General features: G+C 42.0%; 1 protein-coding gene across 7 annotated transcripts in view; it reads right to left on the bottom strand.

Moving 5' to 3' along the window:
- Positions 1 to 15,070, bottom strand: part of BMPR1B (bone morphogenetic protein receptor type 1B) — a 369,856-nt gene that overhangs the window by 198,823 nt on the left and 155,963 nt on the right. For all 7 annotated transcript variants that reach the window (XM_084855651.1, XM_084855658.1, XM_084855650.1 and 4 more), the window contains exon 2: positions 1,530 to 1,611. The gene's annotated coding sequence lies outside the window, so the exon portion shown is untranslated. The remainder of the gene's footprint in view (positions 1 to 1,529; positions 1,612 to 15,070) is intronic.

Below are 15,070 nucleotides of genomic sequence, written 5' to 3'. Positions count from 1 at the left end.
TCTCGTTCACATGCTACATGTGTGATATATATTTAATTTTATTTCCTGACTATTAGCATATGCCTATCTATGAAGGGTATATCCTTTCCATCATTCTGAACAACACAGACATTTTAATATCCTGCAAAGGTCATTGCTACTCTTAAAGGTGGCCTCAAGGGCATATTAAATACATTAAATAAATAAATACCAACTGTTTTCCCACTCTTCCCATGTAATTTGTACTAGCAGCCTTGACTGGCTGCATAAAGCAGAAACTACACATGACAAAGACAGGCAAGCCCATTTGCTTAAACCCAGTTCTGTCCTAATCCCGTATAAAACTGGGAAGTAGGGGTCTGATTTTTAGTCCAAAAGGGGAACACAGGTGAGGGAGCTGATCTCTCCTTGCACTCACCTGCAGTTTACTTCCCTGAAGTTCCCTCCCTAAGCACTTTTCCTCCCTGCTGAGCTCACTGAAGGTTGGCTGAGAAGAAAAGTGTCTGGGGATGACAGGCTGTAAAGTAGTAAACAGTACGTGAAGAGACGGATAGGTTTAGCACATTTCCCCCACCCATGTGTCGCCTTTGTCCTAAAAATGAGATACACATGCATACACACACACACACACACACACACACACATGCACCCTACCACATTCTACGTGATTTGGGTAAACCTGGGATTATACGTGATTTGGATAGACCTGGGATTAAACCAACAGGCCCCCTTCGCATATTTCATTTTTATAATTTATTATTATTAACATTCATATACCGCCTTATCTGCATCAAGGAGGTGTACAACAACTTGAAACAATAAGACCTTAAAACAAAACAAAAAATAAGAACTGTAAAAACAATAAAAACATTAGAACTACAATTTTTAAAAAAGCAAAGTACCCAAATACCTTTGAAAGAGGGGCAACAACAGAGGAGGACATTTAATTTGATATACAGTATTTTACAAAAATAATAATCCTGAAAAGATAATAGTTAAGGTCATGGAGTGTTCATCTTCCCTGACCCAAGAGCAGAACAGCATACAGACATTCTGTCCCCGTCCCCCCATAAAGTAAATATCCTAGGTTTTTAGTTTCTTTTTCAACTTGAAGCTATTTAAAAGGGGTGAAGGAGGATGTATATTAACCAGGTCCTGGTGCACCTGCACATATTCAGGCAAATGACCATCACAACAGACACTTAGAAACAGAAAATTACAAGGCATCCACCTAGAAAATCATTTTCAACCATAAGACCTTTCACCTGTGACTTGACAAGAGTCTTGAAATTTCCTTCACCACCATCACCCGTTGTCTTCCAAAGGCCTAAATGAACAGAAGACTGTTTCCAACTGCTACGTATAGCTTACTCACAAGGACAGCCACACTCACAAGCAGAGTCATAAACCAACACGCAGTGCTAACCACTGACCACAGAACATATTGCTGGGTTCTGCTTATTGCTGCATAGCTCTCGGAAGGGCCCTGCATGCATCCAGGCAGCGTCATTGGTCGATGGAGAGGTGAAACTGAAAAAGCAGTTACATACCTTAGAGTCCTTTCTTTACCCCAAGTTCCCTTGCATCATCCGAAGAAGATTGCTGTGACGAACCATCAACAGCAACTTAAACCTGATGGGTGAAAAGAACACACTTTGAATGCAAAACCTCAATTAAAAGAAAAGCAAAACTTTGCTTCAAATCCAAGCTTCCTATCAGCCCATGCTTGCTTTAACTCTCCTTCTTTGTGTATGCGTGTCTGTTATCCTTTCTAGAATTGCTACGTAGTGGTCTATAAATATTGGCCCCCGCACTTGCTCGCTCCTTTACTTTGCTCATGGCACAGGTCTGTGTTACTGTACACCATGGTATTACTCAGCTGAAGTCCTCAGCTGCTCAGACAAAGCCATGAATTGGCTGCCTACTCTCCAGCTCTCTGCCTGCCTGGAAATACCATGTTGCTGCCAGCTTTACAGATGCTGTGGGCCTTTCCTGGAGGCTCAGATCAGGCACAGAAGGGTAATTACGGGGCTTGTCTGAAGAAACAGAGCTTTCTCCAAGCAGGTGGAAAGAAGGAAAAAAGGGAAAGAGGACAAGGAGGAGGGAAGAACTACCTTTGTTTTGGCTAAACTGCCTAATCTCCAATGCCCTTTACAGCTTTATATATGTAAATATTATTCAATTAGGATCATTAAATTTAATTACTACATAGTATGGATGTCAAACATTTGCGGAGGGGCATTCTTTAAAACCAGCTTAAGAAAAAAGAATATCTATGGGCTTTATTTTCCATGCTTTGAAAGCATGCACACTTTGTAAATGGCAGCAAGATACAAGGACAGAGAATAAGGAGTAATTTCAGAAGAATGGTAAGTAATCCTGTACAACTACATTTATCCATATTGACCAGTTAAACCAAAAGGTTTTTGATCTCTGAAAGAATGGATAATTGGAAGTGCTGTTGCCACGGTATTAGAAGGCTATATTATAAGACATGATGAATTTTGGGCAATTGACAACACAATCCTATGCATGTCTACTCTGAATTAAGTCCAACTGAGTTCAGTCATACTCACTCCCCAGTAAGTCTGCATAGGATTGCAGCCTGAAAGTCTAGCCTAGCATTTCCAGTGGCTTCACCATTATTACCTGCTAGATACTGTAAATCTTGCAACTCTCCACCCAGGGCCACCCAAAGGGTTTAAGGAGTCTGAGGCAGATGTGATGTTAGGGGCCATACTGCAGCCGCCTACAAGGACCCAGGTGAGCAACGTGGCAGGGCTAGGGCAGAGGCCAAAAGTGTGTTTACACCCAATCTGAAGTCAGGGGCATGAATTGGAAGGGCCTGGGGCAAATTACACTCAGTTTCTGGTCAGCCCTGGCTCAATAGTTACCAATGTCTTGCCCTGGTCTCCATTTGCCCCAAACTGTAGCTAGTCTAGGGGAAAATGTTTTGCAGTCAGGACTAGCCCAAGATATATTGCTGCCGAGGCAAAGGATAAGCCCCCCCCCCCCCGCCCACAAATTCCACATACAAAAGCTGACTGGACTGGTAGATGAGTCTGACTTCAACACTGGTGACAGAACAGCTACTTCCACGGCACCCAAAGACAGTGGGCTAGCTTATAGGGTACACTGACCATAGCGTAGCAGCTCTGTCCTCCAACACCTTGCCACTGCTCATTGCCCCACAGCATCTAGTGCCTGAAGCCGCTACCTCACTCTGCCTAATCGTAGGATCAGCCCTGCTTACAATTATCTTGAAATTGCAAGATAACTATTTCTCCTTTTTCTCCCTGGCCAGCAAGGAACTCACTTTATTGAATATATGAAGCTGCCTTGTGCTGTCAGACATTTGGTCCATCTATCCATTTATCTCTTACTAGCAATGACTCTCCAGGTTCATGGTAGAGGTCTCTGTCATCATCTCCTACCACAGCCTTTCCCAAACTGGTGCCCTCCAGATATTTTGGAGAAAAGCTCCCAGGATTTCTGACGATTGGCCATGCTGGCATGGGCTGATGGGAATTGAAGTCCAAAATGTCTGGAGAGCACCAGATTCAGGATGGCTGCCCTACCACATCCTTTTAAACTAGAGATGTCAGGGACTGAACCTGGGACTTTCTGCAACTGAAGCAAATGTCCCCTCCCCATAGGCATAGAGTCAATTCTATCGGTTCACTTATATTCTACAGGAAGTAGCAAAAAAGAAAAGGTTGGCTGACTTATGTTTTCTCTTTTACTTAGAATCATAGAATAGTAGGTTTGGAAGGGGCCTACAAGGCCATCAAGTCCAACCCCCGCTCAATGCAGGAATCTAAGTCAGAGCATCCCTGACAGATGGCTGTCCAGCCTCAGCTTGAATGCCTCCAGTGTGGGAGAGTCCACCGCCTCCCTAGGTCATTGGTTCCACTATCGTATTGCTCTTACAGTCAGGAAGTTTTTCCTGATGTTCAGCTGGAATCTGGCTTTCTGTCACTTGAGCCCATCATTCCGTGTCCTGCACTCTGGGATGATCGAGAAGAGATCCTGGCCTACCTCTCTGTGACAACCTTTCAAGTACTTGAAGAGCGCTATCATCTCTCCCCTCAGTTTTCTCTTCTCAAGGCTAAACATGCCCAGTTCTTTCAGTCTCTCTTCATAGGGCTTTGTTTCCAGTCCCCTGATCATCTTTGTTGCCCTCCTCTGAACCCTCTCCAGTTTGTCTGCAACCTTCTTCAAGTGTGGTGCCCAGAACTGGACACAGTACTCCAGATGAGGCCTAACCAGTGCTGAGTAGAGAGGAACTAGTACTTCCCGGGATTTGGAAGCTATGCTTCTATTAATGCAGCCCAAAATAGCATTTGCCTTTTTTGCAGCCACATCACATTGTTGTGCGACCGTAGCACAGCAACCTTCAATTCACTGCTATGCTACAGTCACATGTACATTAAGAAGTGTTCTCAACATGCACTGACTGTAATTTGAGCCTCTGTATGATGTTCAGGTATCTTGGCCCTAGAAGTCAAAGTTTGGATAATGGAGATTTTACTGTACATATTAGAAGGTGCTTCTAAGAACAAGCTATGCCATTAAAAAAAAAACACTAATTGCTAATAATAATAATAATTTATTATTATTAAAATTATTTAATAATTATATTAAAATAATAATAATAGTTGGAAACTATTTTAGAAGGAATGTTTGAACAGAACTTAAAGGCAAATAATGCCACTAATAGAACTTGTAAACTTGCAAGAAGTCTCCCCCCATTTCCAAAAACAACATCCTAAGTGGCCCTTGTTTTCACTGTAGTAAGCACTGGTAACATTTTATTTACTTCCATAACACAATCTGACCTTTAGAGCTTTATTGAAATTGGCAATCTTCTGATGAGTGCTGATAATCAGCCTATTATTAATGAAGTACTGAAATCTATCCATGAGTACTACTCAATGATTCCACTGGAAATACCACACTTATCACTGGGAAATAAAGGTTACATTTTAATACAGCATACGTATCCGGCTTAGTTTATGGATATTTAAGTTAAACCCTGTTCAGGCATTTACCCATGAATGAATGGGAGGAGGAATAGGCTTAGCCACACCTCCACCGTTCTCATCCCTGTCCATTGCATCTCAAACTTTTGCACACTGAGCAGGAATGTCTGAAGGGGAAAATCTTCATCTGTTCAGTTGAATATGCTCAGAATCCACCATGTGACTGGGAATCATGATCATGCAGGGAAGATTCTAAGTGTGTTTCCCTTCAGACCTTCCACTCAACACACCAAAGTCAGAAGTTCCACACAGCAGGGACAAGATTCTAGCACATACAGCCCTCACAATTGCAACCAATTCTGCCAGAGAAGGCATTCTGAAACACAAAGTGTTCCACGTTACACAACAGTCTTTTTTTAAAAAAATACAACAACAACTAACTATTGGGAAAGACTTATTTATCTTGACTAACATCAGTTGCACATTTTACCTCTCTTGTATTAACTATAATGGGGAAAATATCACTCACCCGTTCTCCTCCATCTATCTCTGAGCTGTTCACCATTTTTCTTTATCTGACATTTTTCTTCTGAACAAATTGTACTTTTACACAGTATATACAAAGATAAAAACCCACAATTGCTATTTATTTCATCCAATGTTCTTATTCTATTTTGAATGTATAATAAAAACCCAGTTATTACAAAACATGTATAAGCTAAACTCTCTTGGACTTGGTAACCACCTGATCATCAGTTTGATGTTTTTTGCGCTACCTGGTTTTCTTTATCATCCTAAAAAATTGTTGAGCTGCAACCCACAGCTCCACAGTTTGCAAGATATGTCATACTTCCGCCATACATAAAATCAAAACACCCGAAGTACCTGTCCCACCTTTCCTCCAAGCTAATGTACATGGTTCTCCCAACACAATTCATTCTCACACCAACCCTGTACGATAGGCTAGACTGAGAGAGCACAACATCCAATGAACTTCATGGATAAGTGAGGATTTGAACCTGGGTCTCTCCCGTCCTAGTCCAACACGCAAGTCTAACACTGTCTAACAACAGTCTAACATCGCCACACTGAAAAGCCGCCCCATGGAGAGTGCCATCAATCTGAAAGTATTGGAATGGTAAGCACACATTTGAAACAGCCTTTACATTGAAGCCAGCCTTGTTCTACTGAACTTCAGTAGGATTGGACCAGCACTAGTAAAGATTTTTGAATTATTTATGCTGTGAATGGGTCTCTTTCAAAGCAGTATTGACAAACACAGAACTCTTTCTGTAACATATTAATATCATTTAATTAAAGCTATAATACTGAAAAAATATTTGAATTTCATCTCAACACACAACAGTAATAGAAGATAAAATATAGCTGAGTTAAAATGAGGCAAACCTTCCTAGTTTTTAATCAATACCTATAATATGATTGTCCCAGGATCCGGACCTTAGTTAACTAGGCCAATGGAAAGCTGCCAGTCTCAGCCTCTTTCTCCTGAATGCTCTTATTCCCAAAATGGTCTCTGCTACATCAAAGTACGTGGCTTCCTGTTGACATTGTTGCCCCAGCAACAAGGCCTGCAGCATTCTGTAAGCCATGTCTCCTCTCTTAAAGCAATGGAGCGGCAGAACCAAAACTGTTACCTATAAATTGTGTAACAATCTATACACTCCATAATATTGGACCTTGACTTGAACAGTTCTGCGAAGTAAGCATAGAAGTTTCCCAATGACCCACTGACACGTAATACCTGTAGCTTCCCTGTTCAAAGGACCACATATGCTAGCTGGCAATGTCCTTACTTATTTCACTTATTCAGTCATGTTTTCAACCTAGCCCAGGGTGTCCCCAACGTTTTTGGACCCATGGGCACATTTAGGAATTTGAGAAACTGCTGTTGACACCACCACAAAATGGCTCCCACTGAGAAAGTGACTAGTCACATAATGGCTGCCTTGGAGGCCTGGCTAGTCAAAAGTGAGCTAAAGGGTGGAGAGAAATAGTGAGGCTAGAGGCTGGGAGGGAGAGGGATATAGCAAGGCAAAGGGGCAGAGGGGAGAGAAAATACAAGACTAGAGGCTGGGATGGGGGGAGAAACAGCAAGGCAAAGGGGTGGGGGGGAAGAGAAACAGCAAGGCTATAGGCTTGAAAGGGAGAGAAAGAAGATTACCATAGCATTTTCCAAAGTTTTTATTTAAAAACTTTTTGAAGAGAGCAGGGAGGGGAGAGCTTTGTGGCCACCACTGGAGGTCCCTATGGGTGCCACATTGGGAACCCCTGACCTAGCCTATTCTGCACAGTTAGAGTGAGAACTAAAATACTGAATTCACATTATTCTAAAGATCAATCCAATCCAATCCAATTGTGCAACTAAAAACCCAATCCAATATGGGAAATCCAATATGAATATTGTTCTCTACATCCTAGCGCTCCACACTTATAGCATAGCCAAAATAGTTAAGAAGGTGTTTTCAGTCAAGACTTACAATCACATTAGAATATAAGGGATAAAGGCAAATTCCACACACATATTCAGCTTACAACTACAGCAAAATTTCTTAAGAGGCACATAACCAACAGGCCCTGCTACTACCATTTTGTTCAGCCCAAAATCCTCACAGCCACCACTTTTACTCGCACATGCTATGGCAAAGCCTTCCCAAAACCAGCACCCTCCAAATCTGTTGCATTACAACTCCCAACCAGCATAGCCATCAACTATTCTAGATGGGGATGATGGGAGTTCTAATCCAAAACACATGGAGGGTGCCATGTTGGTATAGGCTGTGCTATAGCATCTCTCAGTTCTCGCATCACACGAGCCAGTTTACCAAGTCAACTGATTCTTTCTTTCTTTCGTACCCTGGCATTTAATCCCTAGGGATTCTATGATCCTGGGATATCATAAATTCCTTCTTGGCTCCTTTCCACTTTTTCACTTTATTTGCCCCACTGTATGGCTAGTGGGGCTAGAGTGCTGGACTGGGAATCGGGAGATCCGGGTTCTAGTCCCCAGTCGGCCATGGAAGCTCACTGGGTGACTTTGGGCCAGTCACAGACTCTCAGCCCAACCCACCTCACAGGGTTGTTGTTGTGAGGATAAAATGGAGGAAGGAGGAGGATCATGTACGCTGCCTTGAGTTCCTTGGAGGAAAAAAGGCGGGATATAAATGCAATAAATAAATAAATAAATAAATAAATAAATGGCTATGAGTAAAAAAGGAAGAACAGGCATCTGTTGATACCCTAGGTAACATGCATGCCTCCTGGATGTCACATTTGAAATATACAGGAGCTACATGTACACAAAATGTAATAAGGCAAGCGCTGAGACAAAATGGAGGAAGTTTAGGCGGGGGAACTGCCCCCGGCCAAACACTCCCCCTTTCAGTTGTAATTCAGGAAGTCTGCAAAATGGAGCAAAAATATTCTCCCATTCCAAGTGATGGTGGAAGACATCGCCCTCACTCTGATTTAGCTTTGTGAATCTGTCATGTGGCCAAACACGATTAGCTAAGTGATGCCATGACATCATCTGCTGGCTACATGATCTCTGATTTTGCTGGAGACATCTCACCAAAGAACAGCCATCTTTTTAAAAACTGTGCAGCTGATAGAAGCAGTGAACAGATGTGAAATGATACAAAAAGGGAAGGTGGATCTTTGAAAGGATATTTTGTGTTCCAAAAACTTTCCCTTTCCCCCCACTTAAAATGTTTGTCCACAAAAATTTAGCTCAGCCCTAATTTGGACACCACTAAGTTATATCATAGGTGACTAGCAAAAGCAAACATTTCAGAAATAATACAGTTTTGGTTGGGGGGCAGGGTTGTAGACCAAGGAAATAAGTTCCCACTTGCCACACACATGCCTGACAGGAGTGAATAACAGTCACATGCAAGATTTCACATGACAACTCTGCAGGTGTGAAATATTATCCCTATTAGTGAGTACTCTTATAAACATGATTTGCAGTATTCAACAGGGCTAAGGTAATGTCAGGAGGCCCTAGCTGGCCTCTTTCAGTCTACTCCAGTAGCCAACTCCAGACACAGACAAAGGATTCTTTTCAAGGCTTTATTCCTTTTACAACTTAATAACTCTATCACCAGCGACTAAGCTATGAACAGCAGAGTAATCTATGCCCTGGGTTAGAAACAGTTGGTCCCCATTTGAACGAGAATCACTTGCAGACCCTGAACTTATGGGCTAGGGAGAGTCCCTCCCCTTTTCCCTTGGGTCCCCTGGACGCGACCGTTGCTTGCGCGCCAAACGGGCACCATGCCTCCTTTCCGCGCCCTCCATAGCTCGTTGCTCTTTGCGTCTGCGTTGAGCATCCAGCCAGTCCTCCTCCCACGCTCTTTCTCTCCCAGGACTGCTATCTATGTCTGGAATGCTGGTAGGAGGAATCTCTGCCAGCTGCAGGGCCTGGGAGGGAAGAGCGCGTTCCTCTCCCATGGATGACTGTTCCTCCTCAGAATCAGAACTGCTCTGAGGTTCTATGGGCTCAGTGTCCACCCTGACAGGTAAAACCCCTGGTTTTTACAGTTCAAATTAATTAATTCTGTCACCCTTTTCTAAAACAAATCACCAAACATTTGCAACAGCAAGTCGAAAACTCATGTGGAGAGCCCCCATGGACACAGGAGGCTCTCCTCTTCAGACAGGCACCCTCCATGAGTACAGAGTAACAAATGTGACAGGGGAGAGGAAGAGGGGCTGGAGCACTCCTTCTCCTGACATGTTCCTGTTAATCCTTTTTTGAATGCCTGAACAAGGTTTGAAAGGGAGTTGTACTCACATTCACTTGAATGCAAGTAGAACTCTCCATGGAACAGTGGATCCTCCTTTATCAGGCTCCCCGATAGTGCTGAAACTTCTACTCACATTCAAGCAAATGTGAGTGGAGCTCCCTTTCAGCCTTTGCCAAGTCAACATGACAAGGTCTGAACTGAGGGGGTGAGGCCAGTGAGCTCAGAGACGCAGGGGCCAGACTACACTTTAAACTGTCTTTACGCCCTCATGCACTTAATGCCTGAACAGGGCTATCCTGACTGACACATGCAGCCCATTTCTTTTATATGTATTGTTTCTTAAATATATATGAGAGAGAGATTGGAAGGAAGGAAGGAAGGAAGGAAGGAAGGAAGGAAGGGAGAAACAGAGCATGCACACTGCAAGCAGATGTGGAGATCAACGACTTGCTGAGAACTGTACCATAAGCCCAATTTCACTTATTATAAACCAAGTGTACCTATTTTCCTTGCTAAACATTGCAAGGTGAGCTGTTTTCAAGATCTGTCAAGAGTATCTGCAACACATATAATGGGAAATGTCAAGAAAAAAGCACTGAGAAAGTGAGTTCTGGCAAATGAGAAACCAAATGTTGGGAAAATGGGTTTGGGGAGGTATCTGGTTTTGGTTTTCCCTCATCAAGCTATATTTGTTTTTCAAGCCAATGCAAATTAGGGACAACTAATCCTAAACCCTTTTGGTTGTACACAACATAATGAACACCACAGTCAGAGCAACTTTAGACATTAATGATAGGTGCAAATACAGGAAGCTCAAATGAGTCACACTTCCTGTATCCATGCATATCATTAACATCCCAAACTGCTCTCAACACCAAGGTTCTGAAACCTTGGGCTCTTTGTCTAGACAAAAATGTTCATACAGTAGTGCTACATTCCTCACAAACTAATGAGGGCATGAAAAATATATGTGATGTGTGAGCTTAGTCTTTATGAGCAAGGCCATAGGGAACTGTGGCTTTCAGCAAAAGGGGATTACAGGAGTAGAGACTAGAAGAAAATCTCAGTATGGAGCGTGGCCTGCTGAAGGACTATTATTAACTATTTTCTACCTTCTCATTTAATGAGCATGCTGTTGCTCTTTAAGCACCATGTTGCTTACCTTTGACTCTAAGAGCCTTTGTTTTCACATAATAAATACCTAGAGTCTTGGGACTAGACAGGAAGATCATACACGACTCCAAAAGGCTCTTACTGTTGACAGATCATTGTAGGTGCTTATTCATTATTAGCTGCAAAACTATTGGCTGAACACTTAATACACTGCGCTTTTCAGCTGTAGCATTACAGCTAAGGAAACAGAGGAAGCTGTAGAGTTGAGTTTTCAGTTTTCCTCTTCATCCTTGCAAAACAAACAGACTCCGAGTTAAAAAGACACAGTGCTACCAGTATTCAAATTATATTTCATTACTGAAATATAAGAGATCTAAAGAACTGGCAAAAAAATGAAGTGCATGTAATTTTGACATTTGTAGACTACAGAAAAATTTTCTGGGATCCAGAAAAATGCCCAAATATATGACAATGAGCTCCACTGGATGAGGCACGTGTGTGTGTATAAGAGAGAGAGAGCATGCACATGTGTGTGAGACAGTATTTGCATGTTTATAGAACAGGTTATGACGCCTCTTATACATGACCACTTTTGACAGGGCAAAACTGAGGTTTCACACACTGAGGTGGTTATGTGACAGCTGTGTAGATTGGTTTATTATGAACTAATACAAGTGGAACTTTTCAGAATGGCACAGTGGAATATATAACTACCTCCACATGTGGAAGAAGGGCTCAGACTTCGAATGTGGAGAGAACCCGCATCTGAAAAGTATGGCCACATTTCAAGTTAGGTCCAGCCCCTTCAAACTGGGCCTGTTTCAAAATGGGATTCATATAGAATCATAGAATAGTAGGGTTGGAAGGGGCCTATAAGACCATAGAGTCCAAACCCCTGCTTAATGCAGGAATCCAAGTCAGAGCATCCCTGACAGATAGCTGTCCAGCTTCATCTTGAATGCCTCCAGTGTGAGAGAGCCCACCACCACGCTAGGTAATTGGTTCCATTGTTGTATTTCTCTAACAGTCAGAAAGTTTTTCCTGACGTTCAGCTGGAATCTGGCTTCTGTAACTTGAGCCCATTATTCCATGTCCTGCACTCTGGGGTGATCAAGAAGAGATCCTGGCCTTCCTCTCTGTGACAACCTTTCAACTTTGTTCTCTTCTTACACATGTAGTGAATTTGCTCAGTATAAGGGGACATATCCCATTCCCTGCCATTGAAATTGTTTAGCTGTTTAAGTTGTTTTAAATGTTGTATGTGAAATATTTATTTATTTATTTTTATACTGCCAAGTAGCCGAAGCTCTCTGGGCGGTTCACAAAAATTAATCTGGATCCAAGCTGTTACATAGGAGACATACAAAAGATACAATTGTGAGAAATGTGATACTATTTTTTATTATCTTGTATTTTATGGTTTGTAATATTTGTGAACCACCCAAAGAGCTTTGGCTATTGAATAGCCATAGAAATGAAATACATGAAATAAAAAATAAATAACCCAGTCTTCTCTGCCTTTACCAAGCAAAAGAAAGCCTCACCTTGCAAATGGTGTAACAGGCCAGAAGGAGGGCTCACTACCATGCGGGAGAGGCCTTGTAAGGGGGCTACTGGTATGGAAAGTGACATACTTCATGAATTTTGGGTTTTTGTGTGTGTTGCTGTCCACTCACAGTGGTATTTAAAAAGGACTGTCAAGCATCTGTCAAACTGGTGGGCTTCACTTTGTGCGGACAACCTGTGCCTTAGTTACATTTTAAAAATAAAACATCTATATCTGTAACAGCTGGATTTTATATTTTCAAAAATGAAATCCATCAACCACTGTTTGCTTCTATCTTGTTCCCTTAGGACTGGATCCAGGTGAAACCTGAAACTACCACCACATCCATATCAAGCCCAACTTGAATGTTTGCAAACCTCCTTCCCCCATTTCATCTTAAGACTCTGACCTTGATGCAGACATCATGACTTCAACATCAAGTTTGTTTTTTCCCCCCACCTCAAATTGCTCCCCTCCTAACCTGCTTTTTGTAACATCTTGCCTGATAGAGAACTAGAGACCTCAAAAGTTTGCACATTTTTGGTGACCTTTGAGCTAGCCTAAAAAAGATATTACACTAATATGGAATTTGGAATTATGGGGCTACAGTTTGGGCCCTATTTTAAAAATGAGTCGGGTGAATGGTATTTTGCCATTATAACCAGAAATCGGAGGGGGAGAGAGTAGATGCCATAGCTTACACTCAGAAAATAGCTAAATGGTGTAGCCCTTAATAGTTGCAATTTCCCAGCATTTTGGACCTTGAATGAACATGGAGAGCCCTTAACACAACACGTTAAACCAAACTTTTTTTTTTTTGTCAATTGGCCTACACGGCCAAGACAGCTACTTTTGCATTTTGTAATAATACATTTGTTAGACTTGCTACTTTATTAAACGTTTCCAACATGAAAATATGGACAGAGTCAATGCTGCCTCTAGCACAAGAAGAATTTTTTTTTGTCAGTTATTTCAGGCCATGTTTTTGCTCATCATTCACAGATTATTAAACCTTTATCTAAATGCAACATCCGTGTTGGCAGGAATTACTTTAGTTAGGCTACACTAACAAGCTGCCAGATTGTTAAATGGGTTCACACATTTGAAATCACCACTGTAGGAAATAATTAGCACTACTGTTGGCAAAGCAAATTCTATGATTAACTACCATCACTGCCATAGGCAATCATCCTTCCAGGTTGAGTGTGCTGTTCTGCCAATCTAACTGCAGGATTGCAAGAATCCTTCCAATGCTAGAGTTAGACTGGCAGAAGAGTGTACAGCAATGCCTCTTTCCCACTGGCTTTATAGGATCTTACATTCCCTCAGATTAATTATACTGAATGCTTTCTGGTAATGTCTCCTTTCTCAAAATGGGGGTAGCTTATAAAAGTGACTGCTAGATGTACCTGCCAATGAGGCAGTCATAGTCGCCACAACCATGTGACCTCACATACTTGTCACTCTTGTGAATCCATAACTAATCTGGAATACCTTTAACTCTCACAGAGTAGGCTAGCCAGATTTCACTCTGACAGTTGCCAGTGTTCCAGATGGCTAGGGGTTCCTAGTTACTTGTACGAGAAGAATGGGGAACTGCTTTCAACCCTAGGGCCTAATTTTATTTTGGAGACGCTTTCAGGGGCTGCATTTCAGTGATGGCTAGAACCGAAGACAAAATGGGTGGTGCCAAAAACAAAAGGGGTTGGACAAAAAATACAACCCCCCCCCCATCATATTGTAGTTTAATGCTCTTACTGGTAGTAACCAATTCTTAGGAGAGCTCCTGTCTACAAGGTTATAGAATAGTTATTGAAATCTGACAAAACACTCAACTCCACCTTGACAAAGGCTATCAGAAAATCCAGTCAGTGAAGGGCTGAATAGTTGCATTTGGATATAACAATAAACTATGGTTTATTGTTATGAGAAGCTTAACTAGCTTAAGGTTTGTGCTCTGGCATAGCCATGAGGCGAAGATTGGAAGTTTTGTCTTTTATTTTTTGACTAACCACGGTTCACCAATTCCCAGCATCACAGCAAAGACACAAACTGTTCCCTTGACAGCTCTGAGGCCCCTGCACTGTTCCTATGGTCAAGCGGTAAACTAGAGGCAAGCACAGGGTTGGTTTATACATCTGAAAGATAATATGGTGGAATTCACTGAATTTTAGATGTTAATAACTGTATCCTTAGGCCTAGTATCTGAAGATTATGTATCATGATCCCAATTAGCTTAGGGGCCGGGTAGTTTCACTTCCCTATTCATTATTAGAACCCTTAAGTAAAATAATCAACAAGGACTTTAAGGATCATCTGGGAAAGATTGTGTAATAAGGTAAATCAAGGTTTCTCTAGCCCCCTGATAGAAGCTGCAGTTCAAAAAAACATGCAGAACGGACTCCACCTCTTCATAGCTACATCTATAGGTACATCTGTTATTAACTGGAGTTTTACTATATCTACTGTCTAAAAGATTAGGTGATAGAACATTTCACCGAGCCAGGGAAAAAGCCCATCTACATGTGGGGATGGATAATGTAAATAGGACATCCCATTTTTGAAGTTTGGGCCTGGCAAACCCAACAACTGAGGAGAGCATGGAGCCTGTGCTGCTCTGTAAAAGTCTTGAGAATCGATATCCATTAGCCTCTGTTTAACAATATATTTGGCTCTCTCCCAGT

The sequence above is a fragment of the Heloderma suspectum genome, chromosome 5 (assembly GCF_057233095.1).
Source record: "Heloderma suspectum isolate Gila_16-S chromosome 5, 16-S_ref, whole genome shotgun sequence".
Taxonomy (NCBI): domain Eukaryota; kingdom Metazoa; phylum Chordata; class Lepidosauria; order Squamata; family Helodermatidae; genus Heloderma; species Heloderma suspectum.
Note: the sequence above shows the minus strand (reverse complement) of the source record. Positions and strands in the feature narration are given on the sequence as shown.